Source organism: Desmodus rotundus, chromosome 3 (genome assembly GCF_022682495.2).
Source record: "Desmodus rotundus isolate HL8 chromosome 3, HLdesRot8A.1, whole genome shotgun sequence".
Classification (NCBI taxonomy): Eukaryota; Metazoa; Chordata; class Mammalia; order Chiroptera; family Phyllostomidae; genus Desmodus; species Desmodus rotundus.
In genome coordinates, this window is record NC_071389.1 from 113,866,813 (window position 1) to 113,894,543 (window position 27,731).

At 41.6% G+C, this 27,731-nt stretch overlaps 1 protein-coding gene across 2 annotated transcripts in view; it reads right to left on the reverse strand.

The window, feature by feature from the left end:
- SPATA13 (spermatogenesis associated 13) overlaps window positions 1-27,731 on the reverse strand; it is a 357,951-nt gene that overhangs the window by 322,514 nt on the left and 7,706 nt on the right. The window lies entirely within an intron of this gene.

The following is a 27,731-nucleotide window of genomic DNA, read 5'->3' on the forward strand; positions in this document are numbered from 1 at the left end:
CAGAATACACACACACCTCACATGGCCTTCATAGTAGACTTTAGAAACAATGAGAAAATTATGCATTCTATCCTGCATATTTGGATCAAGTTTCAGCCCCATGGTTATGGCTGTGCATTTTATTACTATAAGCCCTGGGTTTCAAATCCATCAAAGTCTGGTTAAGCACCTGAATTGTAATGGAGGGGTCAGGCCAAATACCCGAGAGAAAGCAGAAGGCAGGGAGAAAACCCCAAGGTGAAACTGAAGGGTAGAAGCAGCTTGCCCTCCCTGTGAAGGGAGGGCCCTCTGGAGAAGGGAGCTTGTACAGAGCACACAGGACTAGAGTCTCTGGCCCCTTGCTGAATATGGTGGTCAGAAGAGGGACAACAGCAAATGTGGCAGACACTGGCCCTCATTAGTTGGAAAGGAGGACACTCCCACTGGCTTTGCACATGGGATTCTGGGAGAGGACTTTTGAAACAGAGAGTGCCGAAAAGCAAAAAGGTGGTGGCTTCCTTTCCTTCCCCGAGCAGAGGTCGTGTCAACAGTCACCAGTGGGCCTGCCAACAGTGGCCAGTGTAGACCTGTGAGTGGAGGCCTGGGGCATAGACTTTGAAAGATGCCTGGAGCTGGACAGTGACTGGAGACCAGTTAAACCACCTACATTTATGATGCTTTTGGCTGGGGGAAAAGGTTCCTGGCACAACCTTGAAATGAGCTGGCAGAGGGTGACAGGGTGATTTTTCTTTGGGTGTCTTAGAGGAGATGGGCTTTCAGGCAGAGACAGGCCATTATTTCCAGAGACCTTGGTGATAATAGATTTTATCTGACTATTTTCGTTCTTGTGTTATTTTCAGTTCTTGAACCTATGTCGTTGTTGTAATGACAAATATTTAAATAGCTAATATTTGATGTCATACTTTGACTTTTTCTTTCCTCTTACTTTTGTTACATTGTTCAATAAAAGATTCCTTTCTATGCCACTGAACGCTGTCTTTGGAGATTTGCCTGGTAGGATCCCCTACCCCTCAACCCTACTGGTTGGGTTCAGTAACAGGATCTCTAAAACCAGACTATATAGAGTCAAATGTTGGCCCCCCATTTCTTGCATGACCCAGGGAAGTTACTTAACATCTCTGCTGAGCTTACAACAGAATTTTTGTGAGAACTAAATGGGTTACATATGGAGAGGGCTTACCGCAATGCCTGCCTGGCACATTGTAAGCACATGTAACTATATGTGGTTGATAATATGTGGTACCCATCTCATACGGGTTTTTTGAGGATTAAATAAAATAATGCACATGATGTAATTAACTCTGCTGACTTTGAGAGAGTAGTTTTTAGGCAAAAAAAAAAAAAGTGGAGAAAAAGTTTGTAGGGAACCAAGGAACAAGTGGTAGCAAGAAATGGAAGCAGTGGGTGTGGATCATACCATCAAAACTTTTTTTTTGGAAAAAGGTAAATTAAAGAGAAATGAGACTTAGAATGACTTGGGGATGTCCAACTTTTTGGTATCTCTGGGCCACACTGGAAGAAGAGTTGTCTTGGGCTGCACATTAAATACGCTAAGGCTAATGAAAACTGATGAACAAAAAATGAGGTCCATCCATAACTTTCATGGTACCTGCCACCATACATAAGCACAAATGTCCTTGCATGCAGCCCATGGGCTATAGGTTGTACACCCCTGTACAAGGTCAAGGAAATGGCTTTCACAGCATAACTGGGACTTCAGCTTTTTTTTGTAGATACCTTGTCCGTATTCTCAGAACTGGTGGAACCCAGGGCACTGTCCCTGAACCACATTCCAGGTGGTGGGACAAGATGCAGGGGTGAAGTGGAGCTGGCCATGTGCTGCAGAGCCCAGAGCTGAAGGGCCAAGAGGGAAATGGAACAGCGATGTGGACAGCTGTCAATCTGAAGAGGTCAGACAGAGGAAGAAGAGCACAGCAGAAGGAATGGATGCCATGGAAACCAGAGAACTTAAGTGAGAGAGTTCCACTCAATAAGTGGGAAATGGGACCTAGAGAATTTCTGGTGGGAACTAGCACAGGAAATGTGCAGTGTGAATATCAAGGGAATATTGAATGCTCTGAGTGGTGCTTAGACAATCCAGCTCACACCTCTTTCAGTAGGTGGATAGAATTGAGGTTTTTCCAGGTTTACAAAGGCTTGGCTTGACCTTGTACTGTCCTCCCACACTAGCTCTTAGCTCAGACGTGTGGGTTGTTGTCAATGGGGTACTGACAAATGGGACACGGCAGAGGCTTGGAAAGCTCTTGCATAATGTGGGCTTGTTGCCTTCCCCTGTGCCAGCGCACTAAGAACATGTCCGGGCTGGCCTGCTGGATGAGACATACTTGGCCCAAGTACACCATCATCCCAGCCAATACAGGGTGCCAGCTGTGAGAGTGAGCCCAGTAAAGACCAGAAGGACCACCCAGTCAAGCCCAATGAAATTCATAATCTGTAGACTCATGAGCTACATAAATGTTTATTGTCTTGAGCCACTAGGCTTTGGGGTGGTTTGTTGTATGGCATAATTGTGGGCTAGGTGACAGACAGTGCCCGTGACCGCTGGGCAGCTACGATAATTATTCTGCTTGAAGAATAGAACCCCTCCCACCATATGGTCTGGTTGTGGGGCTGGTTACAGGAGAAGGTAGGGCAGACTCTGGGAACTCATCCTAGCAGAGAAAGGTGAACCATAGGAGCCACTGAGACTGGAAGGCCACAGCCTTGATCATCTTGGCCACCTTGAAGGACATCCAAGTCAGAGTTTACCATATGGCTGTCATTCTCACTCTTTAAAGACAGTAGGTATAATCTTTGTACATCCTAGTCACACTAGAAGATACAGTAAAGGGCTCCTCCAGATACTGACCAGCAGGGAGCAGCTGAGGCCAACCTTGAGGACAGATTAGTTTTGTCCATGAACTGCCCTGTGCCTCCAAGTCTAAAAGTATTTTGGTCTTAGAGCAAAAAGAAGTACCCTGCTCTGGAGTGGTCCATAGACCCTTGTGCCAGGATCAGGCTGTGACACAGGTAGAGGTGGCAAGATTCCCAGGCAGGTGACTGAAAACTGCACTGACCTTTCAATAGAAGTCAGTCACACACTTGGCGTCTTGGCAGTGTGTTTGCCAGTGACTGGGTCCCTACATCCTCTCAGTGAGCCCACACCAAGTTTTATTTACAGACACAATGGTAGGTAGGCAAGATGAGGCCCTGTCAGAGTAAATCTCACCATCTGAAGGCAGGTGTCAGTGGGCAGTGACACCATCACTACAAATGTATAAACAAGTGAAGAGAAGCCCAGGTATGACACCTGGTCTGAGAGTTCTGGGCTTGGGAGTTCAAAACAACTTTGGGGTTTCACAGGCTCCAGGCATTTCATCCCCCATGACCTCCCTGAAGCCTCCCCACATTGGCTATGACAAGGAGGGCCAGACCTCAAGTCCAGGCCATCCCCCTCACTCTGGGCCAAGGTCTGCAGCTGGCATCACCAGCTGCCAGACTGGGACTACAAGGTGCAGGTAGATGACTTCTTGGCCAGAGGAGGAGGCCAACTGTCTGTATGTTCCCTACCAGGCAGGATGCTGGAGAGTCAGGGGTCTCTGCTCCCCCCATACAATTAGAGTGAAGTATTGTCAGCCCCACCTGAAGAAGAAAGCAGGCCAGGTCAGTCCCTTGTTGGCAAATCTAAGGGTTCAGGTGCCACTGGGTGTGCTGGCATGGTCATCCAACTGCATGTGCAGCCCCACAGCTCGAGGACACTGCCTAGCCTTGGCAAAAAGAGCAGTGGGAGGGTCCCAGAACTCTTTTATGGCTTGGGGCTCTGTCCTCCCCAACAGCTGTACTTTCAGGCACTGGCAGCTGATCACCATGTTCCCTAGGGATGGGCAGCAAGTTCAGGCTCTACTCTGGGACTCTCTCAGGAAATCCTGATTAGCTGGCAGCACTTGGGCTCAGAACAACTGCAGAATGTAATGATCAAGTTGGCTTTGATTCAGGAACAGGGAGAAAAAAATATTAGTAGGTCCAGGTGCTCTGGAGTTATAGCCACATCTCTTTGGGAGGCAGGTGGGATCCTAGAGTGTTTATTGAGGCTGAGAGCAGCACCCCCAAAGAATGAGTTCAGCAATGTTCTCTCTCTTGTTCTTGCCTTTCTTGATAGTCTCTCTTTCCTTGTTCCTCTCTCCTGCCCCCCAAATTTCTTGGAAGGTACCACCATCATGCCTCCAATGGAGAGATGAGGGCATCTAGGAGCACAAACCTCTTGCCATGGCTGCCAATGCCACCACTGATTCTGCAACACAAGGCCAAGTACAACTTGCAGCCTAGCAAGCAGCACAAGGAGTAAGAAGTCAGGGCTTTGTTTCTCTCTCTATTTCTCTCTCTCTCTCTCTCTCTCTCTCTCTCTCTCTCTCTCTCTCTCTCACACACACACACACACACACAGAAAAGTTGAAAGAAAGACCCCTCAAACCACAAAATTCAGGGCTTAACTCCCTTGAGATTTAGAAATAAGCAGGTCTGATCATTAAGAACTTTAGGTTACTTAAATTTTACTGCTTGGTATACAGTAAAGATTAACTGGAGAAGAAATGTTGTATCTCAGCAGCCACACATTGTCTCATTCAGCAGACCAGAAGGATTGAAAAGGGAACTCTGGAGTAATGACCTCTCCTTGAACCTGCTAGTCTTATGGCCGATACACCAGCTTCCCCAAAGTGTGAGCTCATACACATCGTCCACCCCACTTTGTGACACAGGCCTTTTGCTGCAGCCACCACTGTTTTTCCCAGAATTCCTGGAGCACTTTCTGGAGGTAACATGTGCACACAGACAATGAAACAATAAATGATAAAGTAAGTTTCACTATGTATCAAGCACATATTATATATCATTTAATCCTCACAATGATATATTAGATAAGTAGTACCATTACTCCTAAATTTAAAATGAAAAACCCCCAGTCTTAGTAACTTTCCCGGATCACATAGCAAGGGGCAGAATTTTGACCCTAGCTGTCAGTCACTCCAGGACCTCATCTACTAACCACAGATATGACTGCCACACATGCAGCCAGCTTCCTCCCCAGAGGCAAGTTTTGACCCCAGCTACCCTAGGAAAGACAGAGAAAGCAGACCAGCTTGTCCTTATTCCCCTTCCCAGAAATGGGCCGCTCAACACAAGTGTATTCAACTGGACTCTGAACAGGCAGTATACTCAATGCTGCAAGGCACACCCAGGGGACCAGGCATAGGCCCTTGAGATGCTTTACAGTCAGATAAGATATCAACCGAATGACCACAATACCAGCTAGAAAGCAATCAGTCTTAAGAGGCACAGCTAGGAGCTGAAGCAGGAAAGATGACTTTTAGCTGAGAGGGATAGTGGAAGGCTTTATGAGGACCTGGTATTTGAATGGGATCTGTGAGGGAGGGTGGGCTTCAGTCCTGTAAGGGCAGGGTGAGGGCAAACACAAGGAGAAGCTCCTGTATAATAACAGTGAGAGCTGCAGGAGAGGCAGTTTCCTGTTTATCACAAAACGAGAACACCTTTCCCTTAAGAGCATTCCTTTCCACTTCCCTTTGTACTTAGAACAAACCCACAACACTTACTGGGAGCTGGTAATGCAGAAAAGTAGTGGGAGGAGCTTGGGCTGTGGGTCTTGGTGCTCTCCTGGAGCCACTCCTTGCAAGCCATGTAACTGAGGTGCCAGGTCACTGAGACTCACTTCCTCTGCTGTGAAATGGAATGGCAGCTGTCCCACAGGCCATGGGACCACTGTGATGATTCAATATTCTAGTCCATATTAACTGCCAAGATTCATGCCTCATAGTTAATGCTCAATAAATCACACTGCTTTTATCATCACTAGTAGTAGTAGCAGCAGGAGTTACTACAAGACCTTCCTAGTCTGGCATCTGCCCAGAGCTTCTGTCCCACATTCTGCCCCAATGTCCCCTCAGCTTCCTAGGCTCCACTCTGGCCTTCTTGCGGCTCCTTCATGTATTACTGTGTGTGACATGGGAATGTACTGGGAACAAGGATGCCAAGTGGTTGTCTGAAATTATCACTCATTGTGCAATGCTTGAGGACCTGCTCATGAATTATGCATCTCCTAAAGACTCAAAGGTGAGAGCTCATAGACACACTGGAAATAGGAAAATTATTATTCAAGGAAATAACTCCTAATGAGTACTGATATTCAAACTTAGCCTCTATATTGTCACAAATATACTTCACTATGCCAATTATTAATCTCTCACATAATAATAGAATTATGAATGGTTACTTGCAAAATTGCTGTATTTGCTCTGCAGTTTACACTGAAAACAAAAAGAATGTAGCAGGCATCTATAGCCACGTGTAGCTCAGTATCTTCTATCGAGAAGTATGAGTCCAAGTATGGTACAGTGGAGCAAAACAGGTGATAATCATGCAGGAACAGTGTACTGAATTTTAAAAGGTCAACTCTAAAGGTCAAGGGAGTGGAAGTCTTTATTACGGAGTGAAAAAATGCCAGTTATTCTGCTGTGTGCACAAAAAGAAGTGCACTCCTCCATTGACAAAAATGCCAAGGCTGCTGCTTCTTGAGCCTCGGATCCAACTTTTCTGGCATGATGGCAAATCCAAAAGAATGTGCATTCCTTGGGAAAAGCCATTCGATATTTTGAATGTCCTCAGACCCTTTTACATGGTATTTATCAGCTGTTCTTCATGGTAACTATTTGAAAGACAGTTTCATGAACTAGAATCTCTCCTGTCCCTCACCCTGTCGTAGCACCAAGAGTAAGTAAAATACTCAAATTCACTCCTTCACTGGCAAGAAAGCTATACAGAAATTGCACCTCTTCACCTACTTTACCTCTTTCCCAAGCATCCTTAAGATTATTGTTTTTATTTTATGTCTGCATAAACTCTGTCACCTATACTTAAATCTGAGCCCCTGGCCCTGGACTAGGTGCTCAGCTCTCGCAGAGCTTCCAATGGACTGCTCCCGGGCTCTGAGGCACTGGGCAGCTCTCCAGTTTATCTGCAGTGGTCCCTGACTCTAGCCTTGACACACTTGCGTATCTTTTAGGAACAAGGTTTTGTCCATATATCCAGATATATTAAACATTATAAAAATGTAAAAATGAAAACAATTTTGAAATGTGAGCACTATGCACAAGCTGCCAAAGAACAGAATTCCTTATCAATCACATGTTAATGTCAATTTCCAGTATTTAATTCCTTCCCCAGAGAGGCAGAAAAAGCAGCCCTTTTAAAATAAGAACTCTTGAAATATTTACTTTGAGAAAATCTTAGAGCTTTCAAAGTTGAAAGCAAGTTGCAAAGATTATTAATGTTAGTAAAAGTTAGTAATACGGAAGAAATTTGTAGATGCACTTTCAAACACATAGCAATTAATTCCTTTGATTTGTTCTCACATACAGTGGACTATAAGCATAATAGAGAAGCTAAGTTCAGGAGATGAGCTTTAAGTTTTTGGGGGAATGTAGTGGTGAGAAGGGGTTTAGCCTAATTTGGGGGTCTCTAGTTAAGTGTCATTTTGTTATCTCAGTGCCCTTTTTCACTTTATAATTGACTATATCTCACTGTAGACTCTGGCAGTTTACCTGGGGTAATGTGACTGAACATAACTTAGGATGACAAGTAGAATGAAAAGTAAATTTTCAGCCTTGTGTACCATAGTACTACTCTTAGATCTGATACAACTGATGCAGTGTTCTGACCCATTTCAGAATCTTCCTGGGTAACATCTATATTGCCTATTACCTGTGTTAGGAGCATACATCAAGGAACACCTTCATAAAAGGGAGAAGTTCCTGAGGGGAGCACCACACATCTGGTTGGCCATGGAGTTAAGAAAACAAAATCTTAGAGAACTGCACAGCCTGAAAATAAATAATCTACAGCATGGGCTTCTACACTGAATGAATCTAAATATACAAATGTCAATCTAACCTGGATTAGATTAATTTAACATGGAAGAATTAAGTACATTTGCCATGTTAAAAACTTTGAACATTGCAGGATCCAAGGTGGTGAAAGCTACACTCACCTTGTCCCAGGGCCAAACTGGAATTAAACTAAAATGTAGGGCAATCATCCTGAATAACCAACTGAAAAGACATCTTATAACCAAGGATTTACAGAAGAAGCAACATCGAGATTGGTAGGAAGGGCGGAGACACAAAAAGCGCCGGCCCCACTTGTTCAGGAGGCAGCTGAGGATCTGGAGAGCTATCTCAGCAGTAAGGAATTCTCCCTGAGAAGTGTGGGGTCTAAACTCCAGGAAAAGCTCCTTAGCCCTGAGTACCAGAGCTGGAAAGAGGCAACAACATAATATCTGGCTGTGAAAAGCAGCAGGGTTTCTGTCCACTGCAGAAAGATGGGAACATGCTAGAGACACAGGCACCCTCTTAAAGGGCCAACACACAAATTTTTGTTTGCAGCCACTCCCTCTGTGCTCTTGTGAAGGGAGGGCAAGGTGGACTAGAGTCATGTGAGGAGAGACTGGGGTTTGTGGCTCTGGAGTGAGAGCTGAAGGGACAGCCACCAAGATCCCTGTGCTAAGTCCCTCTCCCACACTGCAGACGTGATCTTTCTTGTGTAGAGCACTCCCCTATCTGCAGTATGAGCCCATGGGACAGTAATAGCCCCACCATCTGAACTCCCTCTCAATCTACCATGTGGAGCTTACACCCTGCTGAGTACAGCCAGAGGCTGTTTCAGTGACTGAGCCTAACAGGCAGCCAGCAGGTAGAGGCAGATGGAGGTGGAACTCGTGCAGGTGCCTCAGGACTTTTGTTAACCCAACCCAAGGCCTGGTGCTGATAAAAATCAGTCGTAGTGCACAGCTTGGCTCTTTCTGCAAGCAGAGGCAGACACAAACTGTGGATCGCTTGTAACTCCAAAGAGCATTTGGCATTGGCCTGAACCAGAACCCTCTCAAGAGGCCCGGAACCAACACACCCAGTGGCTAGCTTCAGACAACATCAGAGCCAGATCCAGTAAGCTTCAAAAGTGGCATATCCAAAGAGGGATCTCTGTAGGCACCAAACCTTGATGAGGCATATTCTGCTTCATGTTGTCAGCACCTGCACAGAACCTCATACACTGTGGTCAAGGCTGAGCCTCAGAGTCAACCAACCCGATCCCATGCAAGACTGGCCAATAGCAATCAAGACTCAATTATAACCCACATAATCCACACAAGGATATTCCTAGAGCGCCCAGCTGAGGTAATTGAGACTGTACCACTGGAACCCAAAGGAAACCTACTACACAAGGCTACCTACAAAGACTGGGAGTCATAGCAGATCTATCTACAAATAGAAACAAACATAAAGAGACAGACAAAATGGGGAGACAAAAAACAGACCACAAATGAAAAACTAGGAGAAATATCAGAAAAAAGAGTTAAATGAAATAAAAGGAAGCAATTTATCAGATATAAAGTTCAATAAATGGTTATTAAAGTGCTCAATAGCATGAAAAAGGACATAGAAACAATAACAAATCAAATATAAAGAATGCAATATCTGAAATGAAGAATGCACTGGAAGGAATAAACAGTAGGTTGGATGAAGAAGAGGATTGAATCAGCAAATTGGAAGACAAGGTAGAAGAAAACAACCAATAAGAACAACAAAAATAAAAAAATTAAAATAAGAGAAGATAGTTTAAGGGACATTTGGGACAACATGAAGCATAACAACATCCACATCATAAATGTACCAGAACACAAAGAGAGAAAGCAAGGGATTGAGCACCTATTTGAAGAAATAATGACTGAAAATTTTCCTAACCTGCTAAAGGAAAAAGACACACAAGTCCAGGAAGTGCAGAGTCCCAAACAAGATGGACCCAAAGAGACCTGCACCAAGACACATCATAATTAAAATGGCAAAGGTTGAGGGTAGAAGATGGCAGCGAGATAGGTGGGAGGGGAGTCCATTTCCCCCTGCACAGGGGTGAAACACCTAGCTGATCTACCGAGGAACAAAGCGAACAGCCAACAGTACCCTAGCATATATGAAGATAGGAGACCAAAAAGTGTAGAGGACACTGAAAAACCAGATGGTAAGGGGATTACTTCAGGACAATAAGTCCCCGGGACCAGTGCGGGGACCAGGGCAACTGCAGCCCCAGGCCCAAAGCCCACCAGGTCTGCTGCAGGATTCTTGGGAGAGAGCTGGGTTAACAGCTCCGTCCCCTGCCAAACAAGGTTTGAGGATCACTAAGAGAGATGTGGTTGCTTGAAGTTGCAGGGAGGAGAGTAAGTACGAAGTGATAAACCCACTGAGACCGTGTGTGCCAGCTGGGGAGAGACGAGAGTTGGGCCTTAACAGGCCCTGACGGGGACAGTCCCGGGTCTAGCTGGCGAGGTGGGCTGTGCGAGAGGTCAGGCCTCTCCTTGTATGGAGTGGCAGGATTGAGCAGGAGGAATTTATCAAAAAGAAAAAGTGAAAAAAGAGACACTCGGGGGCAGTTTGGGGAATTCTCCTGCAGCAGCCACTCCAGCCCCTTCCCCACCCAGCCACACCTTGGTGGTGTGGAAGGCCCTGGGGAGAGTGTACACCCTGGAGGGCCCCAGCCCACATCTGAGACGCCAGGGAGAGTACACACCATGAAAAGCCCTGCGCTCGCACTGGTAGCCCAGAGGAGAGTACACACCCGAACCTGCAGGACCAGAGGCTGCTGGGGAGCTGGGTTGGAGGCTGGCCAAGTACTAATCAGGAACAGAGAAGAGTGAAACTAAGCCCCCCTCAGCCTACTGCAGCCAAAAAGACCAGCAAAACTGGCTTGGCCAGTTTGAAGCCAGCAGGAGGCTATTTTTTTTTTTTAAGTAATTCTTTATTATTTTTTTCTTTTAACACTTTCTTCCTCTCTTTCCTTCTTTCTTGTTTTACTCCTTCTTTCTTTCTCTTTATATCTCTTCTTCCTTCCTCCTTTTCCTTCTCCTTCTTCCTCTTCCTTCTCCCCCTCCTCCTCCTCCCCCTCCCCCTCCCCCTTTTCTCCTCCTCTTCCTCCTCCTCCTCCTCCTCCTCCTTCCTCAATCCAACAAGTAAGACAATAAAACCTGGAACTGTGAAAAGACCAGAGTTGGACCCAGAGGGGCATCCCAACAGCTGACACAGTGAAACAAATTTCACTTTGCTACTCTAGTGAACTTGCAAGTTGTTGTATATATGTATTATTATTTTTTATTAGTCTTACATCTTTCATTTTATGAGTATTTTTGTATTTCTCTTCTTTCTGTTTAGTCTTCTTCGCTTAACTGGTTAATTTGCATTGTTTGACTGTTTTCCCCTCTATCACAGTGTATTGTTAATTAACTGCCTTTCACTTCACTTGTGTTCCATTAGCACACTATTCTAGGACCTATATGCCCTATTCTAGTTATCCAGATCACATAGATTCTGTCATATGATTATTGCTCCATTACTATTGTAAATAATAGCTGTTCCATCCATTTGTGAATACTACACAGCACCTGTCCCAGATCTTAGCCCACTTCACTGTTTCCTGAACTTTATTACTGTTGTGGTTAACTCTATTCTCTCACACATTGCACTATTTTATACACTTTACTCTCACTTTACCTCATAATCTGACCTCCCACAAGCTCACGCCTTTTTAGATACAACTCACAATCCTTCCCCCGCTCCAACAAGAGTCTTATCTACTTTCCACCCTTTCTAATAAGTGGCTAGGTGGGTGAATTATCATGGTTTACATATCCAAAGGATCTCCTATCTCTTCTCTATGGGCTGGTACTTTAAATATCATAGAATACACTCCTGCTGTCTTAAACTATTTCGCCTTCCCCCTCCAGCCTATCACAAAAAAGAGTAGATAGAACCTGTGAACATGAGAATACCTCCTGGAAGAGGAAACTCAGCAACAAAGGAACCACCAACAGATAACAACAGAAGAAGGTGAAGGAAAGAGTAGAAGCCACACTAACTCAACCCAGGACCTATCTGGAAATACAACTAAATAGTGGAAAAATTACTCAGAACAAACAACTGAACAAGAGCAAGAGAAAAGCCTCAAAACCTTGTACACATGGAAGAACCACCTCCAACACAACCTGCCCGCACTGGCCAAACAGAAAATAACAGGTGGTGGACAGAGTGACACTCAGTACCAGCTGGTGGGAAGGACCCACCAAAGAAAGACCCAACATCAACCAAAAACCAAAGACATACACAGAGTAAACATAAAACACAGGCCAAGATCCGTGAGCTCGGGAAATCAAGGAGACTGTAACACTGAATCTCACAGGTATTCTACCACAGAAGTTTACTATAAACCCAGGGGGTCAGAACAGTGCAACTTAAGAAGCAGAGGCTAACAGGAAGAGTCTCACAAACAATGGGAAGACAAAGAAACAATCCCCAAATCAAAGGAAAGGAGGCAGTCTCAGAAAGATTGCTAAATGAAAAAGAGGCAAGTCAACTATCAGATACTGAGTTCAAAGAATTGGTTATAAGTAAGCTCACACAGAATTACCAAAAACTACAGGGAAACTACAAGGAACCCACTGCAAACTATATCAACATGAAAAAGGAAATAGAAACTATCAATGAGGGCCAAGAGGAAATGAAGAGCACAATTTCTGAACTGAAGAACACAGTAGAAGGAATCAAAAGCAGGCTCGATGAAGCAGAGGATTGGATCAGCAAACTGGAGGACTAGGTAGAAAAAAAACACCCAGAAAGAGCAAGAAAAGGAAAAGAGGCTCAGAAAGAATGAAGAGGGGTTAAGAGAAATGCAGGGTAACATGAAATTTAATAATATCCATATAATAAGGATGCCAGAAGGAGAAAAAAGAAGAGCAAGGGATAGAAAATCTGTTTGAAAAAGAAATGATGGAAAACTTTGCTGATTTGATGAGAGAAAAAGTCACACAAATCCAGGAAACACAGAGAGTCCCAAGCAAGAGGAACCCAAAGAGGCCCACTTCAAGACACAACATAATTAAAATGGCAAAACTCCAAGACAAAGAGAGAATCTTAAAGGCACCAAGGAGGAACAGGAAGTAACATACAAGGGAGCCCCGATAAGACTAGCAGCTTACTTCTCAATGGAAATGCTCCAAGCCAGAAGAGAATGGAAAAAATATTCCAAGTAATGAGAACCAGAAGCCTGCAACCAAGGCTACTTTACCCAGCAAGGCTCTCAATTAAAATGGAAGGCCAAATAAGAAGCTTCCCGGAAAAAGCCTCAAAGAATATACCTCCTCCAAAGCAGCTCTACAGGAGATGCTAAAGGGCTTGCTTTGAGAACAGGAAGAAAAACAGTGAAAGAAAGAGGAACACAGGTACAAAAAAATGGCAATGAATAAATACCTATCAATAATAACCTTAAACATAAATGGATTAAATGCCACAATCAAAAGACACAGAATAGCAGAATGGATAAGAAAACATGACCAACACATATGCTGCCTACAGGAGACCCACCTCAGAACAAAAGACTTACACAGACTCAAAGTGAAGGGCTGGAAACAAATATTCCAAGCAAATGGAAAGGAAAAAAAAAAGCTGGGGTAACAATACTCCTATCAGACAAAATAGACTTCAAAAAAGAGCCATAAAAAGAGACCCAGAAGGACACTTCATAATACTCAAGGGAAGAATCCACCAAGAAGACATAAATATTGTAAACATATATGCACGCAACATAGGAGCACCCAAATACTTAAAGAAAATCTTGGAGGACTTTAAGAACGATATTGACAGCAACACAATTATAGTAGGGGACTTTAACACCCCACTATCAAAAATGGACAGGTCTTCCTAATAAAATATCAACAAAGATATTGTGGCATTGAACAATGCCCTAGATGAAATGGAATTAACTGATATATATAGAGCCTTTCATCCCAAAGGAGAAAAATACATATTCTTTTCAAATGCACATGGAACATTTTCAAAGACAGACCACATGATAGGACACAAAACAAGCCTCAACAAGTTCAAGAAAGTTGAAATCATATGAAGCATTTTCTCCAATCAAAAGGGACTGAAATGAGAAAAAACCTCAAGAAAAAAAAAAACCCAAACACTGAAAATCATGGAGATTGAATACCATGCTAATAAACAATGGATGGGATAAGAATGAGACCAAGGAAGAAATCAAAAGTTTTCTGGAAACAAATGAAAATGAACTCACAACAATCCAAAACCTATGGGACACATTGAAGGCAGTCCTGAGAGGGAAGTTCATAGTGATACAGGCCTACCTAAAAAGAATAGAAACATTTCAAATAAACAACCTAACCCTACACCTACAATAACTCGAGGAACAACAACAAAGACAACCCAGAGCAAGTACAAAGAAGGAAATAACCAAGATCAGAGGAGAATTAAATGACATAGAGACTAAAAGCACAATTCGAAGGATCAATGAATCCAGGAGCTGGTTCTTTGAAAAGATAAACAAAATCGACAAGCCCTTAAGCAGGCTTATCAAGAAAAAAAGAGAGGGGGCCCAAATAAACACAATCAGAAATGAAAGAGGGGAGACTACAACTGATACCACAGAAATACAAAGGATTGTAAAAAACTACTATGAAGAACTATATGCCAAGAAATGTGAAAACCTAGATGAAATGGAGAAATTTCTAGAAAAATATAACCTTCCAAAACTCAATGAAGAAGCAGAAAGCCTGAATAGACCAATAACACCTGATGAAATTGAAACAGTCATCAAAAAGCTTCAGACACACAAATGCCCTAGACCAGAAGGTTTCACAGGAGAATTCTACAGAGCATTTAGGGGAGGGCTAACCGCCATCCACCACAGAGTATTTCAAAAAATTCAAGAAGATGGAAGACTCCCAAACTCTTTTTATGAAGCCAACATCATCCTAGTCCCAAAACGAGATAAAGACATAACAAAGAAAGAAATCTTCAGGCCAATATTGCTATGACGAAAAGATGCTCAACAAAATCCTATACAAAATATTGGCAAACTGCATCCAGCAATACATTAAAAATATCATACACCATGATCAAGTGGAATTCATCCCAGGGATGCAAGGATGGTATAATATTCACAAATCAAAAAACATAATACACCACATAAACAAAAGCAAAGACAAAAATCATATAATCGTATCAATAAATGTGGAAAAAGCATTTGATAAAGTACAGTACCCATTTATGATAAAAACGCTTAGCAAAGTGGGACTAGAGGGAGCATTCCTCAACATAATAAAGGCCATATATGAGAGAACTACAACTAACATCATACTCAATGGACAAAAACTTAGAGCTTTCCCACTAAAATCAGGAACAAGACAAGGATGCCCTCTATCAGCCTTCCTATTCAACATAGTATTGGAAGTCCTAGCCACAGCAATCAGACAAGAAAAAGCAATAAAAGGCATCCAAATTGGAAAGGAGGAAATGAAACTGTCATTGTTTGCAGAATACATGATAGTGTACATGGAAAATCCTATAGAGTCCACAAAAAAAACTACTCGACCTAATAAATGAATGTGGCAAAAGAGCCGGATACAAAGTAAATACTCAGAAATCAAAGGCATTCTTGTACAACAACAATGAAACTGCAGAAACAGAAATCAGGAAAAAAATCCCATTTGATATAGCAACAAGAAAAATAAAGTACCTAGGAATCAACCTCACCAAGGAGGTAAAAGACCTGTACTCAGAAAAGTACACAACACTGAAGAAAGAAATTAAGGAAGACACAAACAAATGGAAGCATGTACCATGCTCATGGATTGGAAGAATTAACATCATCCAAATGGCCATACTACCCAAACGAATTTATAGATTGAATGCAATCCCTATTAAAGTACCCATGACATAATTCACAGATATAGAACAAACACTTCAGAAATTTATATGGAACCATAAACGACCCTGAATACCCACACTAATTTTGAGAAAGAAGAACAAAGCAGCAGGGATCACAATACCTGATATCAAATTGTATTACAAGGCCACTGTAGTCAAAACAGCATGGTACTGGCATAAAAACAGGCACATAGACCAATGGAACAGAACACAGAGCCCAGAAATATACCCAAGTCTCTATGGTCAATTAACATTTGACAAAGGAGGCAGGAGCATAAAATGGATAAAAAAATAGCCTCTTCAACAAATGGTGTTGGGAGATCTGGGCAGCTACGTGCAAAAAAATGAAACTCGACCACCAACTTACCCCATACACAAAAATAAATTCAAGGTGGATAAAAGACTTAAATATAACTTGTAACACCATAAAAGTCCTAGAGGAAAACATTGGCAGGAAAATCTCAGATACTCCTTGCAGCAACATCTTCACAGACATGTCCCCTAAGGCAAGGGACATAAAGGAAAGAATAAACAAATGGGACCTCATCAAAATAGAAAGTTTCTTCATGGCTAAAGAAAACAGCATTAAAATAAAAAGAGAACCAACAGTATGGGGAAATATATTTGCCAGTGACACCTCAGACAAGGGTCTGATCTCCAAAATATATAAAGAACTCACACAACTCCACTCCAGGAAGACAAACAACCCAATGAAAAAATGGGCAAAGGACTTGAACAGACACTTCTCCAAGGAAGACATACAGAGGGCCACACATACAGAAGACATGCAGTGATGCTCAGCATCACTAGCCATCAGAGAGATGCAAATTAAAACTACAGTGAGATACCATCTCACACCAGTTAGAGTGGCCAACATAAACAAATCCACAAACAAATGTTGGAGAGGATGTGGAGAAAAGGGAACCCCAGTACATTGTTGGTGGGAATGCAGACTGGTGCGGCCACTGTGGAAAACACTATAGAATTTCCTCAGAAAACTAAATATGGAACTGCCTTTTGACCCAGCAATTCCACTGCTGGGATTATACCGTAAGAACCCTGAAACGCCAGTCCAAAAGAAACTATGCACCCCAAAGTTCATAGAAGCACAATTTACAATAGCCAAGTACTGGTAGCAACCTAAGTGCCCATCTGAAATGAGTGGATCAAAAAACTATGGCACATTTACTCCATGGAATTCTATGCAGCAGAGAGAAAGAAGGAGCTTATACCCTTTTCGACAGCATGGATGGAACTGGAGAGCATTATGCTAAGTGAAATAAGCCAGATGGTGAGTGACACATACCACATGATCTCTCCTTTAACTGGAACATAATCAACAGAAGAAAAAAGCAAACAAAATATAACCAGAGACATTGAAGTTAAGAACAATCTAACAATAGCCAGAAGGGAAGGGGGAAGGGATAGTGGGGAGAAGGGTTTTCAGGAACTACTGTGGAGGACACATGGACAAAACCAAGGGGGACGGTGGAAGCAGGGGAGGGAAGTGGATTTGGCTGGGGTGGGGAGAAAATGCAGACAACTGTAATTGAACAACAATAAAATAATTTTTTTTAAAAGATCATACAATATGATCAAGTGGGATTTATTCCTGGATGTCAGGATGATTCAATATGTGCAAATCAATTAACCTGATACACCACACAAACAACATAAGATATGAAAATTGTATGATTATATCAATATGTTCAAAGAAATAATTTGACAAAATCCAACATCCCTTCATGAGAAAAAATGCTCAGCAAAGTGGGGATTGAAGGAATATACCTCAACATAATAAAGGCCATACATGACAAACTCACAGCTAATATACTGAATAGTGAAAATCTAAAAGTTTTCCTTTAAGATCAGGAACAAGACAAGGATGTCCACTTACACCACTTTTGTTTATCACTGTATTGGAAGTCCTTGCCACAGCAATCACACAAGAAAATGAAATAAAAGGCATCAAATTTGGAAAGGAAGAAGTAAAACTGTCATTATTTGCAGATGACTTAATACTATAGAGAGAGAACACTATAAAGAATCCACCAAAAAAACCTATTATAACTAAAAAATAAATTCAGTAAAGTTTGCAGAATACAAAATAAATATTCAGAATTTGGTTGCACTTTTATAAACCTATAACAAAATGCCAGAAAGAGAAATTGGAAAGAATCCCATTTACAATTGCATGAAAAAATACCAAGAAATAAATTTATGAAGAGGTAAAAGACATTAAATAAATACATAGAGGAAGATACAAATAAATAGAACAAGATAACATGCTCATGAATAGGAAGAATTAACATCACTAAAATGTCCATATTACGTAAAGTAATCTGCAGGTTCAATAAACCACCTATCAAGGTAACAATGGCATTTTTTTACAGAACTAGAACAAATACTCCTAAAATTTAAGTAGAATCACAAAAAACCCTGAAGAGCCAAAGCAATCCTGAAAGAAAAACAAAGTTGGAGGTATTGTACTACCTGATTTAAATTACACTACAAGGCTATAGTAATAACAGCTTGGTATGGCATAAAAACAGACATATAGATCAATGTAACAAAATAGCCCAGAAATAAATCCATGCTTATATGGTCTATTAATCTAAGATAATGGAGGCTAGAATATACAATGGGGTAAATACAGTCTCTTCAATAAATGGTGGTGGGGACTTTCAGCCCACATGGAGGTATAGGTAGATATGCTTCACATGCTTGCAAAACCAAAAGAAAGATAACAACCAATTTAAAAACAAAAACAAACAGAACTACCAGAAAAATCAAACTGTATGGAAGTCCAACAACCAAGGAATTAAAGAAGAAACATTCATCCAGACTGGTAGGAGGCATGGAGATGGGCATCTGGGGTTGAGAGGACATGTGGCAAGTCAGCGACTGGCAGACTGTATGGGCAAGGTGGCAGCTGGCACAGCAGGCGGTCCCATAGATAGACCACCAAAAAGCACAATTCATAAAAGAAAAAAATGATGAACTGGACTTCATCAAAAATAAGAACTTCTGCTCTTTGAAAGACACTGTTAAGAGAATGAAAAGATAAGCCACAGGCTTAGAGAAAATGTTTGAAAATCACATATCTGATAAAAGACTTTTGTTCAAGATATATAGGAAAAACTCAAATATAAAAATATGAAAACAAATAATTCAATAAAAAATTGGCAAAAGATTTGGATATTTTCATGAGAGAAGATACACAGATGGAAATTAAGTACAGAAAAATGCTCAGCATCCTTAGTTATTAATGAAAAGCAAATTAAAACCCTGAAGACCCCTCACACACCTAGAATTGTTAGAGTGAAAAATCTCATCACACCAAGTGTTGTAGAGAATGTAGTGTAACAGGAACTGTCATTCTTGGATGGTGGGATGTGAGATAACACAGTGACTTTAGAAAACAGTGTGGCAGTTTCTTAAAAAGCTAAACCTATCTTCCACATGACTCAGTCATTCAACTTGTATGTATTACCATAGGAGAAGTGAATGCATGTGTCCATTCAAAGATTTGTATGTGAATGTTTATAGCAGCTCTGTTGTAATAGCCCCAAACTATTTGGACACAAACCAAATAGCCACAAACTTGACTGGGCAAAGAATGCCCAGTGCTCCTTGGGCACTTAGGGACTGGTGGGGAGTAGCTATTTGTACAAGGAAACAAGCTATTACAGTACAGGGGGCTCATGTGAGATAAGGGGTATCCAGGGGCCTAGGAGAAGCCACAGACTCAGATGTGGAGAGTGCCAGGTAAGACTTGCTAGAGTAAGAGTGAGCAGGAGTTATCCAGGTGAAGAAGATGGAGATCATTTCAGAAGAGCAGATTCACAGTCCCTGAAACAAGAGTGTACACCCAGAGTTTAAGGAACGGAAGGGTCACTGGATCACTGAGGGAAGAGTGGAGTGTAGAAAGAGCAGTGTGGTGAGTGACAACACTGAAGGGTAGGCAGGAAAGACGAGGGTGTGCTGGTCTCAAGAGGTCATGGCAGGAGTTTAAGTTTGATCCTAAGGGCAATAAGGGACAATCAAAGGGCTTTAAACAGAGATATGCCAATCTAATTTGCATTTTATAAACCTTACACTTAGCTACAGGTCAGAGAATGCTTGCAGGGGACAAGACTGGAGCAAAGAATCAGCTGGAGGCTGCTGCAGTCACCTAGGAGAGCTCGGACAGGGGCTGGACCCACTGGTGGTGATGGGGCCACAGAGTGGTGGACACATTGGAGGGACATTTAGTACATGAAATTGGTGGGTGATATGCTGGGTATGGAAGTGAGTGGGGAGATGTCTTAGAAAATGCAGACAGGAAATCCGGTCACTGAAGCATTGCTCTGTGGGCCAAAGGAATGAGTTCAGAGTGCCGCGTGTGGAGTTTGAGGTATCCAGTATGTACTCATAAAGGCTTAGCAAAGTGAAATTTAACAATACGGTGGTTTTGGGTTTTTTTTCAATACATACCAAATTACTTATTACAATGAGTTTGTATATCCACCTTTTGAAAGATGAGTAAATCCTAAATAACATTAAAATACATTATGAGAATATAAATTTTTATAATATTCTTATGAAGATATTCTTTCTTCTGAATATAACCACTTCCATAAAGCCTCCTACAGCATCAGTTGGTCTGTCCCCATAATAAAATTTATTGTCATGAAGCCAGTATTTGGTCAATGGGGTAGAAAAGCAGGTTTCCCTCTTAGGCAAAGCTTCAGTTTCACAGCAGAGCTCCAAAAGTCTCCCACAAGCTGTGTTCAGGATGCCAAACAAAAGCAGATTTTTCAACAACAGCTAATATAAAGAGGGGAAACCCAATAGCCCAACTGAGAAATGAACAAAGGAAATGAAGATAGACCCAGTAAAAAAAAAAATACAATGGCTCCATAAACACTCAGAGTTCACTCAAGTAAGAGAAATGTAAATTGCAACTTACTGAGACACCATTTTCCTCCCCAAGATGAGCAAAGGTGAAGGACTTGGGGAACATGCTATGCGGTGAGGAGGTAGGGAAACAATCTCTGCAGGCTAAGTGGGCACAATTTCCATGGAAAGAAATTTAGTAATGGCCCCAAAGTTAATACGCCCATTAACATTTTTTAAAGCAAATCCATTTCAAGAAATTTGTTTACCTGATTGTATTCATACATATGTGAAATGGCTTAAGTTTACAACTATGCAGTGAAGCATAGAAAGAACCTAAACATCCATCAATAGGGAACTGGTTTAGGCAGTATGTTACAACCACAAAACAGAATACTACATAGCCATTAAAATGAAGGAAAAAAGGTGGAAACAACCCAAATATCCATCGATGGATGAATGAGCTAAAAAAATCTGGTATATAAATACAATAGAATATTATTCAGCCATTACAAGAAAATGAAATTCTGACACATGCTACAATATGGATGAGCCTGAGGACATTATGCTCAGTGAAATAAGCCAGACACAAAAGGGCAAATATTGTATGATTCCCCTTGTACGAGACACCTAGAACATTCAAATTCATAGAGACAGGAAGACTGAGTGGTGATTCCTGGGGCTGCGGGGTGGAGGAATGGGCAGTTGTTTAATGGGGACAGAGTTTCAGATGGGGTGATAAAAAAGGTCTGTACACGACGGTGGTGATGGTTGCACAGCAGTGTGAATGTACTTATGCCACTCAACTGTACACTTAAAATAATAAATTTCATATTACATATTTATCACAATAAAATGAATGAAGAGCTACTTTATGTACTGATATGAAATAATCTCCAAAATATATCCTTAAATTAAAATAAAATATCCAGAACACAACATGTACTATTTTACCTCCTGTGTAAAACACAGAGGGGAATAGAAGAAAATATATTTAATTAGATAGGCACAGAGTTTCTCCAAAGCATACAGAGGAACCTAGCAATACTGGTGAGGCCAGAGGGGAGCTGGAAGACCTGGGAGTGTTAGTGCTGTGGAAGGCAGGAGAAGAGAGGAGGTGACTTTTCAGCAGATGCTATTTTGTACCTTCTAATTTTATAGGGTGTAAATATATTACATTAAAAAATGTTAAACATATAAAGAACTCACATGACTCCACTCTAAGAAGACAAGCAACACAATTAAAAAATGGGCAAAGGACTTGAACAGACACTTCTCCAAGGACATACAGAGGCTCCAGTCATATGAAAAGATGCTCAGCATCGCTAACCATCAAAGAGATGCAAATTAAATCCACAATGAGAAAGGCCATCATAAACAAAGCAACAAACAACAAGTTTTGGAACGATTGTGGAGAAAAGGGAACCTTAGTGCATTGTTGGTGGGATTGCAGACTGGTGCAGCCACTGTGGAAAACCGTATGCAATTTCCTCAAAAAACTAAAAATGGAACTACCTTTTGACCCAGCAATTCCACAGCTAGGATTATATCCCAAGAACCCTGAAACACTAATCCAAAAGAACCTATGCACCCCAATGTTCATAGCAGCACAATTTACAATAACTAAGTACTGGAAGCAACCTAAGTGCCCATCAGTAAGTAAATGAGTGGATCAAAAAACTACGGTACATTTACATAATCAACAACAAAAAGCAAACAAAATATAACCAGAGACACTGAAGTTAAGAACAATCTAACAATAGCCAGAGGGGAGAGGGGAGGAGATAGTGGGGAGAGGGGATTACAGGAACTACTATAAAGGACACATGGACAAAATCAAGGGGGAGGGTGGAGGTGGAGGAGGGAGGTGGGTTTTGGCTGGGGTTGGGTAGAGGGATGGGGAGAAAATGCAGACAACTATAATTGAATAACAATAAAAATTTTTTTAAAAACAACCAAAAACTATGGTACATTTACACAGTGGGATTCTACACAGCAGAAAGAAAGAAGGAGCTCCTACTCTTTGGGACAGCATGGATGGAACTGGAGAGCATTATGCTAATTGAAATAAGCCAGGCGGTGAAAGACAAATGCCATATGATCTCACCTTTAACTGGAACCTAATCAACAAAACAAACAAGCAAGCAAAATATAACCAAAGACATTGAAATTGAGAACAGGCTGGCAGTGACCAGAGGGGAGAGGGGAAGGGATAATGGGGGGAAAGGGTGAAGGGTTTACAGGAACAATTATAAAGGACACGTGGACAATAACAAGGGGGGTGGAAACAGGGGAAGGAGGTAGGGAGGGCTGGGGTAGTGGGGAGGGGTGGTGGGAAAAGGCAGAAAACTACTTGAACAACAATTTTAAAAAGTTAAAAGAAAAGGCAGTGTTAAGCCATGAAAAGACATGAGGAAATTTCAACTTAAATGCATGTTACTAAATGAAAGACCTCATACTATATGATTCCAAATAGATGACATTCTTGAAAATGCAAAACTATGGAGATAGTAAAAAGATCAGTGATTTCAAGGAGTTGGAGGTGGGGAACCAGGAAAGAGGGATGAATAGATGGAGCTCAGAGGAAATACTCTGTATGATGCTGTTATGATGGATACATGTCATTATACATTTGTTTAAACCCATAGAATGTATAACAGAAAAAGTTGAATCATAATGTAGACTGCAGACTTTAAATGATTATGATGTGCCAACATAGTTTCATCAATTGTAACAAATGTACCACTCAAGTGGGGCATGTGGATAATGAAGAAGGCTATGCATGTGGGGGGCAGGGAGTATATAGAAACTTTCAGTACCTTCCCCTCAATTTTGCTGCAGATCTAAAACTGCTGTAAAAAATAAAGTCAATAAATTTTTTAACATAGTTAAGAAGTACATGACAACCAGTAAGGTTTGAAAAATCTGTGATTTCACATTCACTATTAATTCAAAATCCATTCAATAAAATACTATTGAGGTTCATCTGAGAAAAAAATAATACAAAAACTAAAAATTTAAACAATTACAATATTTTAATTAATAAAATTTTTCTTTCTCTGACCAGTGTGGCTCAGTGGGTGGGGTATTGTCACACAAAGCAAAAGGTTGCCAGTCCAGTTCCTGGTCAGGGCACATGCCTGGGTTGCCGGCCAGGTCCCTGGTTAAGGGCGTGTGTGAGAGGCAACCGATTGATGTTTCTCTCGCATAGCAATGTCTCTCTCCCTCTCTTTCTCCCTCCCTTCCCCTCTTTCTAAAAATACATAAATAAAATCTTTAAAAATTTTACTTACTTTCCTAAGAACTGCCATCTCTCCCACTATGAAAATCCATGGTTTAAATAATCAGTTTTAAAAAAATAGATTTTTGGTAAACTAATGGGATATATCTTTTTGTTCAATTGGCAAATTAAACTGTTATGAACACTAAATTTTTCATATAAAACTGAAGCAGGGTGCAGCCAAGAGGAGGGCCCCAAGAAGGGATTTGTAATGGGGTCCAGGACTCAGGGTGTCCAGGAAATATTAGAAAAATGTATGTAGGATGTCTTCACCCCCACAGGCCTGAGCCAAGGGGGATGGGACACATGGAACAGGGCCATTCAGAGTTGTTTTGGGTAGCAAGAGCTTTGCAGCTAACCCCTGGCACAGTCATTTAACATATCTATAACCTTTAACTGGTTTCATGGATGTGTTAAGTAGCTGTGGCCATGCTTTGAGCCAGGGGGATGGGACCAAATTCCACCCAGGATGGGACTGGGAAGTAATTCCCCCTGGTTACAGGGCCTGCGTGAGAGCGTGGAGATGATTGGCTCCATGCCATGGGGCCACACCTGCCCAGACTTACTATGGCAGCCCAGTAAAGCTGGAAGAATACAGGGATGCTGGCAGGTGTAGCTGACTGTAGGAGGAGTCAGAAATGGGGCTGCAAAGGAAGATGGGCACTGGGATTTAAACCTAGGCCCGGCAGCCATAGAAAGAGGAGAGACCACACGGCTTCAAAGTAGTGGGGAGGACCACAAGGTTTTAGGAGAGAAGAAGAGACCACGTGGCTCTGAAGTAAATGGGAGAACCACGAGGCTCTGAAGCAAGTAGATAGATAGAGGTCCATGTGGTTCTGAAGTGGGGAAAAGAGACCCCGTGATTCTGAGGGAAAGGAAGAGGACCACGAGGTTTTGGAGTGCTTCTTCTTGCCACGCGGCTTAGGCAGCAGGAGAGACTTTGCAGCCATAGAGAAAGGGGAGAGAGGACTCTTGCTGGTGGGCCATGAGAAGGTGCCACACGGCTTTGGATTAACTGGAGATTGCAGCAGCCACACAGCGGATGGTGCCGGGAGCCTGAATCACGGACTTCTACATCTTTTCCTGAGACACGGTACCCCGGACTGGGCACAGGGAGAGGGAAGGACTGTGCATCTGTGGGTATTCTAGAGGACTTTAGTATCTTATTGAAGACATTAGGCCATTACTCTAAGTCTGTGTAACTTTTAAATAAACAATTCCTTTCCTTTTCACCAGTCTCTGGCATTGAGAGACGTCCTTCCTCTGGCGGCGGGCATTGCGAACCTAGCAGGTGGAGGCGTGGGGGAAGGAACCTCCAGAGACAGAAAGGCGGAATCCTTTCTGTAATAATTATCGTGCAGGAACCACCCCTGCTTCTGCTCTGTAACAAAACCACTGAATAATGATATTAGTAAAGGATGTTGCTTTTATTATGTGTCTGTCTAACCCACACGTGGCCTTCTAGCCCAACTACTTGACCAATCTTTTTCACCCACTCATAATCCACCTTCATAAATCAGACCCCAACAAAAAAATTCCAGAGGCACCTTTTCCAGAGGGAAATAAGCAAAGATGATCTGAAAGTGAAGGTCCCTGTCCTGGGCTCTGGGCAGCTCCTGCCTCACCATTGGCTAACACTGGTGCCCAGGGACCTACTGACTAGTGCCTTCCTTTCAGCTGCCCCTGAGGTGGCTTTTTCCTCCCCTTTCCTAAGCACATTAAGGCTTCACTAAAACAAAGTGCCTGCAATTACATTTTGGCAGGTAACAAACTCATCAAATCTTGATACCATTGTCTCCTTTTGCCTTTAGAGTAGGCTATTTGATTCCTAAACTTCTGATTAGAGTTCTAAAGAAAAAATATGCTTTTTATAAGAAACTCTATTATTGGTCAACATTCTTTGAAAATCCTTTCACTTTTCTCATTTTTTAACAGAAAAAGGGAGTTTTAAGCCATTTTCTAAAAGAATTTGCTGTTTTTTTTCTTAAGCAGATTATCACTGCTGTTCACATTTAAACTTTTCATTCTTATATTCTCAATATCTTAATGTGTGGCTTACAGTGTGGCTCTGAAGACTGGCCAATCTGAAATGTAAAATGTTGCTTCTACTATTGCTGCAGGGAACAGAGCCGTTTAACTTTGGATCGTCACACCGAACTTCCCAAACCCAGGGCTTTTACCTCCTAATTAGTCAGCATTTATTGTGTGGAACCCAGCGATTTTCTACCGGTGAGTCTCAAGGATGTTTAAAACATGTAATACCTGACTATTTAGTCAGAGGCACTGACCTCTTTTCCCTTAGGTTTTCAAATAAAAAATGACAACAGCCAACACAACAATAACCATCTGGTGTGAATGAATCCAAATTATAAAATTATACCTAATTTTTGTCAAATTGGCAAAAATTTATATTTTTTGGTGTGCCACAGAATTTTAGTAGTTAGTTTATGTGTGCCATGAGGTGAAAAAGGTTGAAAATTGCTGGTATAACCAAATTCTTACTGGCCAAATTATGTCTTTTGGGGGGAAAGAATGCCCAATTGAGTAGCTGACTGCTTAAGTTGGCCACACACAAATATTGTTGAGAGAATGATTTGTTTGGGCAGATTGCCAGAGTTAAAAGCAATTAATATATTTAACTTTACAAATGCTTAACTTTTCTCCAGAGAATATGTTCCCACAATCAGATGAGCTGCTGATATTCATATTATTCCAGCTATCTTTCATCCTACTAAAGATATGGGCATCTTATAAGCAGTGTGGGTCCTTGCTTTCACAAACATACTTTAAGAGCTAGACAGTAATATTTTTTCTAAAGCCCCACATTTATGATCTAATAGAGACAGGGTCACTAAAATGAAACCTGACATCTAAAATCCTACAATTATAAATTCTATAAACTAAGAGATCTACTTTCATTACACAGGTTCACTGTAGTTTCATTAGTTTGATCTCCAAGTTCATTTAAAATATAAATCCAAAATACCAAAATTCAAAACATTCCAAGATCTTATATGTACTGTAAAATGAAAGATCATTGCACTTCACTTTGTATGTGTTGTAACTCACTGCACAAGAGATTGCTCTATGCTTCCAATCAAAGGAAATTACAGACATTGGGGTTAAGGATGAGATATTCTACTTGAGATGTAATGTAATAGCAACAAAAACAGTCTCAAGAGACCACAACAATTTTATGTCAATATGATTGTTATGTGGCCTAATGCCTTCTCAAGGCTGAGGTCTCATAACCAAGACATGGAAGCCAGGATCATTTGAAGATAATTATGTTTTTTACAAAGGCATAAACCAAAAGAATAAGTTAAGTAAACCTGAATGATTCTCGCCTCTAAAATTTTTTCTCTAGATATAGGCCGATATCCCTGATGAACATGGAGCTAAAACCCTTAACAAAGTGCCAGCAAACTGAAGACAGCAATGAATCAGAAAGATCACCCACCATGATCAAGTGGGATTTATTCTGGGAATGCAGGGTTGGTACAACATTCGCAAATAAATAAATGTGATTCACCACATAAACAAAATGAAGGGTAAAAACCACATGATCATATCAATAGATGCAGCAAAAGCATTTGATAAAATCCAGGACCCATTTATGATAAAACTCTCAGCAAAGTGGGAATAGAGGGAGTGTACCTAAACATAATAAAGGCCATATGTGACAAACCCACTGCCAGCATCATACTCAATGTGCAAAAACTACAAGCATTCCCCTT